Genomic DNA, 16,876 nt, shown 5'->3' with positions numbered 1-16,876 from the left:
AGAGAGAGAGAGAGAGAGAGAGAGAGAGAGAGAGAGAGAGAGAGAGAGAGAGCCTGCTATAAAAGCAAGCTAGGGATGGGGTAGAAGGGAAACTGGGGAGAAAGGGTGATGGGAAATGTACACTGGTGGAGATACTGGTGTTGGAACATTGAGTGACTAAAACCCTATCATGAACAACTTTGTAACTGGGTATCTCACAGTGATTAAAAAAAAACAACAACCAAAAAAACAACTTAACTGAAAAACAGAAACTGTTCCTTTTAACTTTATACCCATCCCATAACCCCAATTTCAAAACACATCATTTAATTATCTTGGTCATGGACATTTCCAGGATGAGATTTTATATTTCACTCTCATAGCTTCTGGTTATCAGAAAACCAGTGTTTTCCTTTATTGAAGGAATTTGGTCCAGCTGATATTATTGTATCCCTTTCAATATTCTTCATGCTCATCTTTGCTTCTGGCGGCATTTCCTCTGCTTGACTATCTTCATCTTCATTAAAAGCTGCTGCTACTGAAAAAGTTCTTGGAGCAAGAGTTGGAACTATTTTCTTTAGGCTTACTCAATCTAAGTTTGATGAATATGGCTGAGGCTTTCTTTGTCACCTATGGCAAATCCAAACTTGGAAATCTTTGCAGGCTTTCTCGGGAGGTTTTCAGCTTCTTCTTCAGATAATTGCTTCCCAGCACTGTGACAGGAGCTTCCTCTTCATTACTGGAAGAAGCAATCTTATTGTTCACAGGTTTTTCTGTTGCTTCTGCAGGTCCTCCAGTGGCTCCAGCTTCTCTTCTCCTGTCTTCCTGTAGCCATTTGCCCCGCCCTCATAATTATAAAGTCTTTAAAGGTATTTTTCTGTCAGTGACTAGTAAAATGTTGCTAGATTATGAGACATTCCTCTGTGTGAAGATTTGCAAATTATTGCCAGATTCTGGATGTACTCTCTCTCTCATCCTTGGCTGGGGGGAAAAGATATTTAGTGAAAAAGACAGAGGCAGGGGAGGTAGAGAGATAGTAGAGGTTAAGGAAAGCTGATGACCAGATTTAATCTTCAGCACACCAGGGGCACTCCTGAGTACAAAGCCAGGAATAGCCCCTGAACACTGCCTGATGTGTCCCCATCCCTCTCCCCATCAAATAGGGAAAATTTGAGTGCTCGGGGGACCATATGGGATGTTGGGAATCAAATCTGGATCGGCCACATGCAAGGCAAATGCCCTACCCGCTGTGCTATCGCTCCAGCCCCTCAGTGGTAACACTTGGCTCTGCTCAGGGGACCATATGGGATACTAGGGATTGAACCTAGGTAGTTTATGTGCAAGGCAAATTTGCTACCCACCGTACTGTTGCTCTGGCCCTGTCCCACTGCTTTCTTTCCCCAGTTCCTAGGGCAGGTGTGGGCATATGGTTATTTATATGTGGAACAGAACAAAGCTCTGACTTGATCCTATGCAACTTTCCCAGCGGGAATTTCCAAGCTGTATCTCCCATCTAGTTGTCCTGAAAATGCCCTCAGTGAGGAATGTGTACTCAAAAACACACTTTGGCTTGTGCCATCTCTTGCAGACTTCAGGGGTTCCATTAGTGCGCTATCATTTGACATAATGTGGAAGGAAGTAGAGCACAAAAAGGGACAAGTAGGACTGGAATATGGCCCAGGGGTAGAACACAGGTCTGGCACGCCTAGGCTCTGGCTTCAAACATGGTCACTGGTCGTCTTCATTTTTTTTTTTTTTTTTGGTGAGGGACACACCTGGTGATACTCAGGGCTTACTCCTGGTTCTGAGTTCAGAAATTAATCCTGGAGGTGTAGTTTCTTAAGAAAAGATGGTTGTTAGTGGAACCATAGCTTCTTGGGGAAGAGCTCATGCTTGTGCCGGCTCCTGGGCTGGGCTTGGGCTGGGCCCCTGCATCCACGGTCCTGAGAGATCTTTAAGGCGTGGCTCCTATAGAAACAGAAAGAAAACCCCAGAGTAGATAAAAGAAAAGGGGCAAGATTCTACCCAGTGGATGCACACAAGAGGGTGGACTGGGTCTGGTTGGCAGAAATTCAGCCTTGTGCCCAGGTGGCCAGCTGGGAGCCACAAATCCAGGAGTTGGTAGGACTGCTCCGTCCTGCTCCTGCTTTGTCTCAGATCTTACTGTGGCTCAGGCCTCCTGCCTTGTGCCCCTTCCCTGCGGTGTGTTTGTGAGAGGGGGCTTGCTATTTAGGGGGGGAAAAAAGCTTTATAGGGACTAGACAGATAGAACAGCAGGCAGGCGTTTGACTTGCAAGCAGCTGACCTGGGTTCAATTCCTGACACCCTACATGGTCTCCTGAGCCCCTCCAGGAGTGATCCCTGAGCACAAACCCAGGAGAAGTTCTTGAGCAAATATTTGATAGACAAGTATTTATTATTGTTCTATATGAGACTATCCATTGTCTTAGCGGACAGGGCATGCATTGAGAAACTTCTTCTAAAAGAGACTCAGAGAGATAATGTCCTGGTCTGTGGACCCCCAGATAGTGTGAATCCGTTCCCCAAACTCCTCTGCCTTCGCTCATATGCTCATGCATCAGGGCAGGCTGGATTAGCCATATGAGAGGGACAAGGGAGGGCAGGTGTGTTGGGGTACAGTGTTTTTTGTCTGGCAGGGCCACCAAGAAGTTGATGTGGATGCTTGGGCCTTGGACCTTCCATGCCTAGTGAGCATAGAAGGTACCAGGGGAAGGGGTTGACTATTGGCATACATTTCCAGGGAAAGGGAGGTGGGATGAGACATACCAAATGAATGGGGATGACAAGAAGAATCTTCAAAGAGAAACAGAGAATTTGGGGACATGGAGCCAGTCTATGTTCTTTCCCTTCAGTTGCCCCAACAGCTATGGAGTTAGGTTTCATTGTATTCATTTCCCAGATGAACGTGGAGTCCTGGGAGGGTGGAGATGGTAACTCCCAGGGCCATTGCACTAAAGGCCCGTAGGGGTGAGAGTTACATGAAACACCATGTTAATGGAGTCCTGGCAGGGTGCCCCAAATTGCCTGACTATTCAACTTGACTTCTTTGACCACCTCATAGTGTCTCTTCCCAAACCACCTTTGTGGGGCTGGAGCAATAGTACAAGTGGCTAAGGCATTTGCCTTCCATGTGACCAATCAGGGTTCAATCCCCGGCATCCCGTATGGTACCTGAGCACTGCCAGAAGTAATTCCTGAGTGCAGAGCCAGGAGTAACCCCTGAGCACCCCTGGTGTGACCCAAAAGCCAACAAAACAAAACAAATAAGAGTTGTTGGAACCTGGTGTTGTCAGTCAGGCTCAGAAATATCGTGTCTTCAGTCTCCAGGGGTGTGTGTGGCGCAGGTGACAGCCTTGGGGAGGAAAGTGAGGCCTAGAATGGGGCCTGCTTAGGGAATGAGGCCTGGAGCTGTGCCCTGTGCGGGGCTCTAATCCACTCCTCGTCTCTCCTCACATACCCGGCCTGCATGGCGGAGAAGGGAGGGAGGCCTTCTCTCAGGCTGAGTAGGGGACCAGGTGAGATGAATGAAAGGGAAAGTGCTTTGTAAGCTGTGACAGTCTGAGTAAGCTGGTGCCAATCAAGGGAACGCATGAGACCAGCAGGCAGTCCTTTCATTGGTCTGGCTGCTGTGTCTGCGCAGAGTACTGCCGAATGGGGATGCAGCAGTAGTACAGCAGGTGGGGCATTTGCCTTGCATGAGGATGACCAGGGTTCAATTCAATTCTTGGTATCCCGTGTGGTCATATGGTCACCACTGTACCACCCGGAGTGACTCCTGAGCACAGACCCAGGAGTAACCTCTGAACATTCTGGGTGTGGCCCCCAAACAAACAAAAACCAAAAGACACAGTACTACCTCTTGTGCCTCATTTACTTTGGTGCAAAATGTGTTCTAATGCTGGTGTTTTGAGTCTGCAACTGGATATGGCCCGACTGTGTGGGTGGGGCGGGGCAGAGGCTGAGGAAAGGGGGACCACATGTCTGGGAGCTGGGCCTGGTAGTATCAAGCTTCTCATAAAGAAGAAGGTGGAAAAGTGTGTTAGATGTTCTTGTTTGATAATGAGGAGAAATCTGAGCACCTCTCAAAGTGCCTTAACTTCATAGATTTTTCTTGAGCCTATAGTTTCTGTTTTTTTAGGCAGCCTCATTTCCAAGTCACCTTTCCTTGGAAAAGTGACTTGGCTGGAGTGATACACAGCGGGTAGGGCATTTGCCTTGCACGCAACCGATCTGAGTTTGATTCCTCCGTCCCTCTCGGAGAGCCTGGCAAGCTACCGAGAGTATCTCGCCCACACAACAGAGCCTGGCAAGCTACTCCTGGTGTATTCGATATGCCAAAAAACAGTAACAACTAGAGTCACAATGGAGACATTACTGGTGCCCGCTTGAGCAAATCGATGAGCAACGGGATGACAGTGTTACAGTGACAGTGACTTTCCTTGGAAATATAACCAAATTGGGCCAAGACAGAGGTGTGGGCTGCTGTAGTAAAAATGGATTGTAAAACTTTTTAAAAAAAACTTTTTTTTTTTTATTGAATCACTGTGAGATAGACCCTGACAAAGCTGTTCATGATTGCATTTCAGTCATAAAGAATTCCAACACCCATCCCACCACAGTGTACATTTCCTGAGCTGTAAAACTTAAATAAATCTTAGGCAGATTGGCCTGGGGCACTTTTCTGGAGTTAAAAGAGAAAGAATGGCAAAGAACGTTTGCCTTGAGAGCGGGAGGCTGTGAGTTGGAGCCCGGTGTCGTGCTATGCACCACCCACGTATCCACTGTGACTCTATTGGCTGGAATCCCTGACCCTACCGGAGTCCGGTACAGTCAAAAGCGTTCAAGCCCTGGCAGCACAAGTAAAAGATGCTTCCGGCACAGCGGCCAGGAGTGTGATTTCAGGGAAGCCCCTGTGCGAGCCCTGCAGTGACCCCTAGTGGACAGTACAGCCAGAACATGCATGCGCTCCATAACCAAGCCTGTGCAAACCCGGCCACTGCAACATCAAGAGCAGCGAAAGGAAGGGAAAAGGGGAAGCGAAGGGGCAGGAGCTTGTGACTCAACAGGCAGAACACTTGCTTTGCCTGTGTGAAGCCCTGGGTTCCATCTCTGGTCTTGAGATAGCACAGCGGGTAGGGCGTTTGCAGTGCACGCGGCAGACCCGGGTTCGATTCCGCCATCCCTCTCGGAGAGCCCGGCAGGCTACTGAGAGTATCCCGCCTGCACGGCAGAACCTGGCAAGCTCCCCACGGCGTATTGGATATGCCAAAAACAGTAACAAGTCTCACAATGGAGATGTTACTGGTGCCCACTCGAGCAAATCGATGAACAACAGGACTACTGTGCTACAGTGCAGTGCTAAACACTACCACCACTACAAAAAAGAGGACATGTTTGTGAATTTGTAACTTGAGTTTTCTTACCATCTTCTCTTCTAGTGTCTGTGGTTGTAGACAAAACTTTTCACATTTGCAACTCTAGTCTTCAGGGAAAAGGGAAGAAAGAAAATTGATTAAGAAAAAACTTTTTGATGATGCTAGGGATCAATATTTGGGAAACGTTAGTGTAATATTGTACACTGTCATAACAATAGCATGTATAAAGTCACTGCATGCCCCCCACCAAAGCGCCCAAGATGCTCCACCACTGCCCCTCTGCCACCTCTAGTTCTCTTCATTCCCCCACCCCAATGCTTGTTCATCTACATTTTGTAATTCAAGATTATGTTTTACCGTCATTCAATACTGCCAGTTTTTTTTTGTTTTGTATGTTTTCATACTGTAAATGAATGAGAACACCTGGTATCTGATCTTCTTCCTCTGACATCTTTTGCTTAACCTGATACCCTCCTGTTCTATGCATGTTATATATAACAAACAAAGTTGTAGCTGTTGTCGTTTTCCAGTTTTTGGCCACACCAGGCATTCTACTGGCCCTGTGCTCAGACATAACTCCTGGCAGGCTCAGGGAACTATACGAGGTGCTGGGGATCAAATTCAGGTAGGATGCATGCAAGTCAAGTGTCCTATCCACTTTACTACCTCTCCGGCCATCAACATTTAAGCTTTCATCCTTTCTTATAACTGCATAATATTTTATTGTGTGTGTCTTGGGGGAAGGTGGTGGTGTTGGGGTCATACCCAGGGCTGGGGCTTGCTTCTGGCTCTGTGCTCAGGAATCACTCCTGAATGCTTTGGGGAGTGGGGGAGTGGTGTCAAGGATCGATCTGGGGCCAGCTACGTGCAAGACAAGCACGTTACCTCCATATTGTTAAACAAGTTTTATTTATTCATTTAAAAACTTAAATTTTGGGGCCTTAATACCTGGAAGTGTTTGGGAGTCACTGCCAGTGGTGCCTGGGAAAGCAGGTGGTGCCAGAGATGGAACATGGACCTCCTGCATCCAAAGTCTGGCTCTGACCCTTTGATCTCTTTAGCCTGTATACCACAACTTCCTTTTTTTTTTCCCTCTATGGGTGACACCTGGTGAGGCTTAGGGGTTATTCCTGTTGGTGCTCAGAAGACCATATGGGACACTGGGGATTGAACCTAGGTCTGTGGTGTGCAAGGCAAACACCCTATTATTTGTACTCTGGTCCCATCCACAACTTCTTTATCCATTATTTGTTGTTGGAAAATTGGGTTGCTTCCATATCCTGATTATTGTATGTTGCAATGAAAACTAGGTGTGTATGTATCTTTTCAACTTTTCAACTGAATGTTTCAGTAGATAAATGCCAAGAAGTGGAATTGCTGGGTCAGATTGGAAGTTTTATGCTTACTATTTTGAGAACTTTCCATGCTTTGGAAAATATCTTTACTCCTTTAATATTTTCTTCCTAAGCTACCAAATAGAAAAGGTCCATCTAGGACATCTGGACAAATACACTAGAGTAGTTCTGTCCATAAGGGATCTGTAGCTGAGAGGTGAGAAGTAACACCATTGATGAAAGCAGAATCTATTACCGAGAGGACAGACACTTGTGGCTAAGGTGGAGCTGACAGGCAGGAAGCAAGTCAGAAGATTGTCCTTTAGTGAAATCAAGTACTCCCATCTGGGTGCTCAAGGGTCACTCACAGGGTGCTGGGGAACCATGGTACCTGGGGTTGAACCCAGACCTGCATGTGAAGCATGGGCTAAGCCTGTTGAGTTCTCTCTAGCTCTGAGTCAGAAGATTTTTTTTTTCTGGGGGGTGGTTGCTTTTTGGGTTATACCTGGTGATGCTCAGGCTTTACTCCTGGCTCTCTACTCAGCAATTACTCCTGGAAGTGCTCAGGGATATGGAATCCCAGGGATCGAACCCAGGTCAGTCACGAGCAAGGCAAATATTCTACCCACCCTACTGAGTCAGAAGGTTCTTGACCTCAAGTGGTAAAGTGTTAGCCAGAAAAATCATAACAGGGGTGTGTGTGAGTTGGGGGAGTTAAGGAAGAAGGTTTTTTTTTTTTTTTGCTTTTTGGGTCACACCCAGCAATGCTCAGGGGTTACTCCTGGCTTTGCACTCAGTAATTACTCCTGGCAGTGCTTGGGGGACCATATGGGATGCCGGGGATCGAACCCGGGTCGGCCGCGTGCAAGGCATACGCCCTACCCGCTGTGCTATCACTCCGGCCCCTAGGAAGAAGGGTTTTATAGCATCTGTATACCTTGATCAGGCATGAACAACAAATAACTAGCTCTCACATCCAAAACCCTGAAATCCAGCAGAGAAGTGCTGATACTTTTTTTTTTTAATTTTATTGAATCACTGTGAGATAGTTACAAGCTTTCATGTTTGGGTTACAATCATACAATGATTAAATTCCCATCCTTCCGCCAGTGCACATTCTCCACCACCAATATCCCTGATATATGCCCCCCTTTCCCACCCTCCCCCTGCATCAATGGCAGATAATATTCTCCATACTCTCTCTCTACTTTTGGGCATCACGAATTGCAGCACAGACACTGAGAGGTCATCATGTTTGGTCCATTATCTACTTTTGGCACACATCTCCCATCCCAACTGATTCCTCCAGCCATCATTTTCTTAGTGATCCCTTCTCTATTCCATCTATCTGCCTTCTCCCCTCCGCTCATGAAGCAGGCTTCCAGCTATGGGACAATCCTTCTGGCCCTTGTCTCTACTGTCCTTGGGTGTCAGCCTCATGTGATGTTATATTATACTCCACAAATGAGTGCAGTCCTTCTATGTCTGTTCCTCTCTTTCTGACTCATTTCACTTAGCATGATACTCTCCATGTCTATCCATTTATACGTAAATTTCATGATTTCATCTCTTCTAACAGCTGCATAGTATTCTATTGTGTAGATGTACCAAAGTTTCTTTAACCAGTCATCAGTTCTAGAGCACTTGGGTTATTTCTAGATTTTGGCTATTATGAACAGTGCTGCAATGAACATATAGGTACAGATGTCATTTCTACTGTGCTTTTTTGCATCCTCAGGCTATATTCCCACATGTGGTATTGTGGGGTCATATGGAAGCTCAATTTCTAGTTTTTGAAAGACTGTCCATATTGTTTTCCAGAAAGGCTGGACCAGTTGGCATTCCCATCAACAGTGAAAGAGCATCCCTATTTTTCCACATCCATGCCAGCACTGGTTGCTTTTGTTCTTTTGGATGTATGCCAGTCTCTGTGGTGTGAGATAATATCTCATTGTTGTTTTGATTTGCATCTCCCTGATGACTAGCGATGTGGAGCATTTTTTCATGTGCTTTTTGGCCATTAGTATTTCTTTTTAATTTTTTTAAATTGAATCACCATGTGGAAAGTTACAAAGCTTTCAGGCTAAGTCTCAGTTACACAATGCTCGAACACCCATCCCTTCACCAGTGCACATATTCCACCACCAAGAACCACAGTAAATGCATTTCTTTTTTGAAGAAACTTCTATTCATTTCTTCTCCCCATTTTTTGATGGGGTTGGAGGTTTTTTATCTTATACAATTCTACTAGTGTCTTGTATATCCTGGTTATTAATCCATCATCCTATGGATATTGGATAAATATTCTTTCCCATTCTGTGGGCTCTTTCTGTATTTTGGTCACTGTTTCTTTTGAAGTGCAGAAGCTTCTTAGTTTGATGTAGTCACATTTGCTTATGTTTGCTTCCACTTGCATGGTCAGTGCTGTTTCATCCTTAAAAAATGCTTTTAGTTTCAATGTCATGGAGAGTTATGCATATATTTTCTTCTATGTATCCTATAGATTCATGTCTGCTATTGAGGTCTTTAATCCACTTTAATCTGACTATTGTGACTCAAATTAGACAGAGGTCAGAGTTCATTTTTTTGCAGGTAGCTATCCAGTTTCCCCAGCACCACTTGCTGAAGAGGCTTTCCTTGTTCCACTTCATATTTCTTGCTCCTTTGTCAAAGGTTAAGTGGCCATATATTTTGGGGTCTGTGACAGGATATTCAACTCTGTTCCATTGGTCTGCAGGTCTGTTTCTAGCCCAATATCATGCTGTTTCAATTACTACTGCTTTGTAGTATAGTTTGAAGTTGGGGAAGGTGACGCCATCCATCTTCTTTTATCCAAGGATTGCTTTAGCTATTCGTGGGGATTTATTGCTCCATATGAATTTCAGGAGTGTTTTGTCTATTTCTTTGAAAAATGTCATGGGTATCCTGATAGGGATCGCATTAAATCTGTGTTTTGTAATTTTTCCTTGTATAGGTCCTTCACCTCTTTTGGTTAAGCTGATTCCAAGGTACTTGATTTTCTGAGGTACTAATGTGAACGGGATTTTTTAAATGTCTCTTTGTTCTCTTTCATTATTTGTATATAGGAAAGCCATGGACTTTGGGTGTTGGTTTTGTAGCCTGCCACTTTACTATATCGACCTGTTGTTTCTAGGAGCTTTTCTGTAGAGTCTTTAGGGTTTTCCGAGTATAGTATTATATCGTCTGCAAATAGTGATAACTTGACCTCTTCCTTTCTTATCTGTATGCCCTTGATATCTTTTTCTTGTCTAACTGCTATGGCCAGATCTTCTGGTATTATATTGAATAGGAGTGGTGAAAGTGCGCAACCTTGTCTTGTGCCCGATCTTAGAGGGAAGACTTTTAGTTTTTCCCCATTGAGAATGATACTTGCCATGGGCTTGTGGTAGATGGCTTTGGCTATATTGAGGAAAGTTCCTTCGATGCCCATTTTGTTGAGAGTTTTCATCATAAACGGGTGCTGGATCTTGTCAAATACTTTCTCTGCATCTATTGATGTAATCATATGGTTTTTATTATTTCTTTTATTGATATGATGAATTATGTTGATTGACTTGTGAATGTTAAACCATCCTTGCATCCCTGCGATGAATCCTACTTGGTCATGGTGTAGGATGAGTCATTGGATTCTATTTGCTAATATTTTGTTGAGGATCTTTGTGTCTGTGTTCATCAAGGGATATCGGCCTGTAATTCTCTTTCTTTGTGGTATCTTTGTCCGCTTTTGGTATCAGGGTAATATTTGCTTCATAGAAACTTTTTGGAAGTGTTTTTGATACTTCAATTTCCTGGAAAAGCTTAAAGAGGATTGGGAGTAAGTCTTCTTTAAAGGTTTGGAAGAATTCACTAGTAAATCCATCTGAGCCAGGACTTTTGTGCTTGGGGAGACTTTTTATTACTGTTTCAATTTCCTTGATGGTGATAGGTCTGTTCAGGTATTCCAGGTCTTCTTGGTTCAGCCTTGGGCTATAGGAATCTAAGAATTTATCCATTTCCTCGAGGTTTTTGTGTTTTGTGGCATAAAGATTCTCAAAGTAATCTCTGAGAATCCTTTGAATTTCTGTACTTTTTGTTGTAATGTCCCCCGAAATGCTGATACTTGTCTGGTCAGTTTTCTTGTATTTATTTATTTGTGTATTTATTTTTATTTAATCACTGTGAGATATCGCTACAAAGCTTTCATGTTTGAGTTTCAGTCATACAATGATCGAACAACCATCTTTTCACCAGTGTACATTCTCCACCACCAATGTCCTCAGTATATGTTCCCTCCCACTTCTCACCCCTCACCCTGCCTCCATGGCAGACAGTTTTCCCCATACTCTCTACTTTTGGGTATTATGTTTTGCAATACAGATACTGAGAGGTTATCATATTTGGTCCTTTATCTACTTTTAGCACACATCCCCCATCTTGAACAATTCCTTAAACCACTATTATCTTAGTGATCCCTTCTCTATTCCAGCTGTCCTCTCCCCCAGCTCTCCTCAACTATGGAACAATATTCCTGGCCCTTGTGTGTCAGTCTCATATTATGTTATTTTATGTTCCACAAAAGAGCGCACTCATTCTATGTCTGTCCTCTCTTTCTGACTCATTTCACTTAGCATGATATCTCCATTACCATCCACTTATAAGAGAATTTCATGACTTCATCTTCCTAATAGGTGCATAGTATTCCATTGTGTAGATGTACCAAAGTTTCTTTTTTTTTTAAATTTTTTTTATTGAATCACCAAGTGGAGGGTTACATAGTTCTCAGGATTATGTCAGTTATACAATACTCAAACACCCTTCCCTTCACCAGTGCCCATCTTCCATCACCAACCCCCCTAGTATATCTGCCGCCCCCTCCCACCTCCCCAGTCCCCACCCTTGTACGTGATAAGTTTCACTTCGTTTACGCTTTATCTCGATTACATTCCATGTTTCAACACACAACTCACTACCGTTGCTGGGGTTTCCCCCCCAAAAGAAAAAGACAGTCCTATTGCCAAGGAAGCATTTGATAGTTCTCCATTGCTAAGAATATAGAGATATTAAGTCCCGCTGTTTGTTACATAACTTTTCTTTTTCCCCCTTGCCCCGCGCCACCAAGTTCACGCCTGTTTAGTAATCGCCACGCTGTCTGACAAAGGGAAAAAAACTGAAGAGGATGGTTATTTCCCGTCATCAGCCGGCGTGGGGCTCTGGCTTAGTTGATAGTCTAGTAGAGTGTCTGCAAGCAGTTTCTGGAACCAAAGGTTTTCGCTGGTATCGGCTCCGGCTCGAGATTCCACCAGCGTCCCGCTGTTCCATGTACATAATTTTTCACCTTATATCCCATTCCCACGCCACCAGGTCTGTTTGCTTAATGGACATCACACTATGTTTGACGCCACGCCACGTTTCTTCCCGAGAAAGAAGGATATTTCTTCTCAGCCGGCATGGGGATATAGCTTAGTTCAGTCTACAGAGATGGCTACCACTTTGATTGCCTTCAATATTTCAGCAAAAGACTTACTATTCTTGTTAGGATCTCCCACAAAAGTCCGACCCATTAAGAAGGAACCATTACATATTGCTGATACTAAGATGACATTATGTCGCACGGCCGCTGCCGTTTTGGATTTCTGTATAAAGTCCAGGGAAAATTCTGCCTGAAATTCTATCACTACAATCTTTTACCCTTTTATGGTGCTCATAAGATGGGAAAACCTAGAGAAATACCGGGCCCCCGCACGGGCAGAAGTGGGAAAGCTCCCTTGTCCTCCTCAGTCATACTGGGGCTGCGGGCGCGGTGAAGTGGGAAAGCCCACGTGGCTGCACTCTCTTTAAGTGTCCGAAGTGGGCGGAGACCGGTACTTCCCGCCCTCGATCTCCCGCCAGCCGCGCCGCGCATTTGGGTGCGTCTCTCCATTTTGTGCTCAGAGAAGTGGGGTGGAGGCTGTGCTGTGCCCAGGAGAGGTTGAGGGAGAGAGAGAGAGATTAAGAAAAAAATGAAAGAGAAATGCCGGGCCCCCGCACGGGGGTGCCTGGCGGAAACGCTCAAATCACATACTGCAGGTTGCTGGCGGGCTGCTGGTGTCCAAAGCAGCTCCCTTGTCTTCCTCAGTCATACTGGGGCTGCGGGCGCGGCGAAGTGTACCAAAGTTTCTTTAACCAGTCATCTGTTCTCAGAAACTTGGGTTGTTTCCAGATTCTGGCTATTGTGAACAGTGCTGCAATGAACATACAGGTGCAGATGTCATTTCACTGTGCATTTTTTGCACTCTCTGGATATATCCCAAAGTGGTATTGTGGGGGTCATATGAAGCTCAATTTCTAGTGTTTGAAGGAATGCCCATATTATTTTCCAAAAAGGCTGGACCAGTTGGCATTCCCAGTCTGGTGAGTTTTCTAAACAGGTCAACAAGGAACAGCTTTTCAGAAATTATATTTATTTTTAATTTTTATTTTATTTTAGTTTTGTTTTTGCTTTTTGGGTCACACCTGGCATTGCACAAGGGTTACTCCTGGCTCATGCACTCAGGAATTACTCCTGGTGATGCTCGGGGAACCATATGGGATGCTGGGAATTGAACCTGGTTTGGCCGCATGCAAGACAAACACACACCCTACCCGCTGTGCTATTGTTCCAGCCCCTCAGAAATTATTTTAATTGAGACTGTTCATCCCTGGTTACTGACATTAGATCAAACCCTTCCTGAAGCCAAATAACTAGATGATCTTGATTATTAAGAAAAGGAACTGAGGGGCTAGAGCAATAGTACAGCCGGGAGGGTGTTTGCCTTGTGTTTGCCCCCGTTAGGTGTGGCCTAACGGGGTTCAATTCCCAGCATTCCATATGTTCCCCCAAGCACCGCCAGGAGTAATTCCTGAGTGCAAAGCCAGGAGTAACCCCTGTGCATCGCAGGGTGTGACCCAAAAGGCAAAACACCACCACCATCACCACCAACAAAAACTGAATACAGAGAGAATAAAATAAAAACTGAATACAGAGAGAAATCATAAATCATAAAAATGGTCTGTGGCTTTTATGTTTACATTTTGGAGGTAATTCATTGACTCTTAGGTTCTGGAACCACTTTAAAGTTTCTTTTAATTCAAATCTCCACCCCCCACCCCCTCACTGAGAATTAAACTGAAACCAAGAGGCAAAGTGGCTGGAGGCGCTTGGCCAGCAAGAGACTGAGCAGCAGTCCTGGGCCCACACCGCATGAGTCAGGTCAGGGGCTCATCCTGGGGCTGGCTCATAGCAGAGAGAGGTGGGAAGTTTCTCTGCCATCAAAAGATGCCCTGGTGAACATTTCCTTATTTAAAACATTCGCATTTAACAGCTGCTTCAGAGAAGAGGAAAGAAAATCCAGTGGGACTCCTTTTTTGTTTTGTTTTCACATTTGAGTGTGGGGGTGGAAGGGAAGATGCAGTAACATGAGCCCTGAAGGCCAGTGGGATCCTCGCTGAGAAGGCAAAATGCTTTACAGATGCCAGGGAAGAAAGAAGAAACAGAGAGGGGGAGGGAGGAAGGGAGAGGAGAGAGAGACAGAGACAGAGAAAAGAGAAGGAAAGAGAGAGAGAGAGAGAGAGAGAGAGAGAGAGAGAGAGAGAGAGAGAGAGAGAGAGAGATCTTGAACCAGTGCTGTTTTGCTGACATTCCCACCAACCAGGTAAGAGATTAGAGGGCAGAGGGCACAGCGCTTGCCTTGCATGCAACTGACTCGGGTTTGATTTCTGGCACCATATCTGGTCTCCCAAGTCTCACTAGGCGTGTTCCTTGAGCAGAGAGCCAGGAGTAAGCCCTGAGTACAGCTGATACGACCCCCAAAAACAAATAACAGTACAAGAGAAATCAAATGGTAATAAGGAGAATCCCCACGGAATCAGTCTTACATCTTCCTGCGCTTGGGGCAAGTGACACTAGGCTATAGCTAACATATGTTTTATATTCAGGAGGTTTCTGTGCTGCTTCATCTCAGTTTGGAGATAATCAACGTGGACATTCTTCTGGAACTTTTTTTTTTTTCATAAACTTAGACTCTGACTACCAAGGGTAGTGAAGGGCTGGTCTGAGACTTTGTGCTTCTAACGTCCTAGGACTCAAACGGGTCAAGTTTGTTGAAGCAGACAGAGTTCACCCTACAGTTTTCTCTACCGTTTCTACCAGGTGCTCATTCCCTGTCCACCCTTGCAGGATGCCCTCCTGCATGAGCTCTTTGCCTGGCGGGCCACACCAGGAGGAGTGCAGGACCTCCTTCCAGTTTGGTGCTTGGAAGTTGCTCCCAGTGATGCTTGCAGGACCCTGTGCTACTGGTGATCAGATCCTGGGTCCCCCTGCGAAGCATGTGTTTCAGCTCTTTGAGTCTTATTTCTGGCCTCCTAATCACTGTATCATTGTCATCCCATTGCTCATCGATTTGTTTGAGCGGGCACCAGTAACGTCTCTCATTGAGAGACTTATTGTTACTTTTTTTGGCATATCCAATACGCATGGGTAGCTTGCCAGGCTGTGCCGCTCGGGCTTGATACTCTCAGTAGCTTGCCGGGCTCTCCGAGAGGGGCGGAGGAATCGAACTCGGGTTGGCCTTGTGAAAGGCGAACGCCCAACTGCTGTGCTATTGCTCCATCTTTATTCTTGCTTTTAAATTGTATTTAATAATTTTCATTTTGGGGGCCACATCTAGCTGTGGTCAGGGTTACCCCTCACTCTATGCTCATGAGTCACCATATGTGGTGCTGGGGATAGGCAACTTGCTAAATATGTTCTGTCTCTCTGAACCCCAAATAGCCATTTTGTTATTTGTTTGCTTGGGGGCCATACCCAGCAATGCTCAGAGTTTATGTCTGGCTCTGTACTCAGGACCTGCGCTCAGGAATAAGATTCCAATTATTGCTGAATATAAATAGGGGTTTTTAAAAATAGTAATAATAATGGATATCTACTTCCTTAGAAAATAGGTGACTTAAAACATCTCAATTCAAATTCTATTTGACTGTTTTTTGTTTTGTTTTGTTTTGGGGCCATGTGGAGAGGTGATTCCCGTCTTTGCGGTTAGTGGTCACTTCCTGCAGTGTTAGAGGACCATATAGTGCCAGGGATCGAATGTGGGCCTTCTGCATGTGCCTCAGTCCATGGAGGTGTTTCTCTGGCACTAGACTCTGGTTTTAACTATTCAAAAATGTAATTGGCTATAAGTAATGTAAATCCAGTTTATAAAGGTTTAAACACATAGATGTTTCAAGTATATTGTAACCAGAAGCCTGGAGTGTGGGTTTTTTGTTGTTTGTTTTGTGCGTGTGTGTGTGGGAGGTCACACCCAATAATGATCAGGGGTTACTCTTGGCTCTGTGCTAAGGAATTACTTATGGCAATGGATGGGGGACCACAGGGGGTGCTGGGGATCGAAGCTGGGACTGCCTTGTGCAAGGCACATGCCTTACTTGCTGTGCTATCACTCTGACCCTGGAAGCCTGGAGTCTGATGGTGTTGGCTTGATGGCTAAAAAGAGGCTGCACAGTAACTTGCTAAAGCTCTAGGTTTTTCCCTCTTTGCTATGATCCATCCAAAAACTCTCATCACTGAATGCAAGGCCGGAGTAAGAGAGGAAAGAGGGGACCAGCTGTGTTAATCTTTGCTGTTGTGGTTTTGGGACCACACTGACAGTACTCAGGATTTAGTTCTGTCTCTGCTCAGGAGTGACTCAGGTCAGCTGCAAGCAAGGTAAATATATATTTTTTCTCTTTTTTGCTTTTTGGGTCACACCTGGTGATACATAGGGGTTATTCCTGGCTCATGCATTCAGAAATTACTCCTTGCAGTGCACAGGGGGACTATATGGGATGCTGGGAATCGAACCTGGGTCAGCCGAGTGTAAGGCTAATGCCCTACCCGCTGTGCTATCGCTCCAGCCCTGCAGGGAAAATATCTTAACCCCTGTATTATTTCTCCAGATTCCAACTCTTTTAGCTAGAAAAGCTAGTGCTTTCTAAACTTATGCTTCTAAGCAGATTTCTGTTAGGCCTTAGGGCCAGAAATAGGCCTTACAGTTACATATATATATATATATATATATGATTTTTTTGCTTTTTGGGTCACACCTGGCGATGCTCAGGGATTATTCCTAGCTCATGCACTCAGGAATTACTCCTGGCGGTGATGATCAGGGG

General features: G+C 45.0%; 1 pseudogene; it reads right to left on the bottom strand.

The window, feature by feature from the left end:
- Positions 1–305: 305 nt before the first annotated feature.
- On the bottom strand, positions 306–6,266 carry LOC101538154 (PEST proteolytic signal-containing nuclear protein-like; annotated as a pseudogene).
- Between the last annotated feature and the right edge of the window lie 10,610 nt (positions 6,267–16,876).

The sequence above is a fragment of the Sorex araneus genome, chromosome X, assembly GCF_027595985.1.
Source record: "Sorex araneus isolate mSorAra2 chromosome X, mSorAra2.pri, whole genome shotgun sequence".
Taxonomy (NCBI): Eukaryota; Metazoa; Chordata; class Mammalia; order Eulipotyphla; family Soricidae; genus Sorex; species Sorex araneus.
Note: the sequence above shows the minus strand (reverse complement) of the source record. Positions and strands in the feature narration are given on the sequence as shown.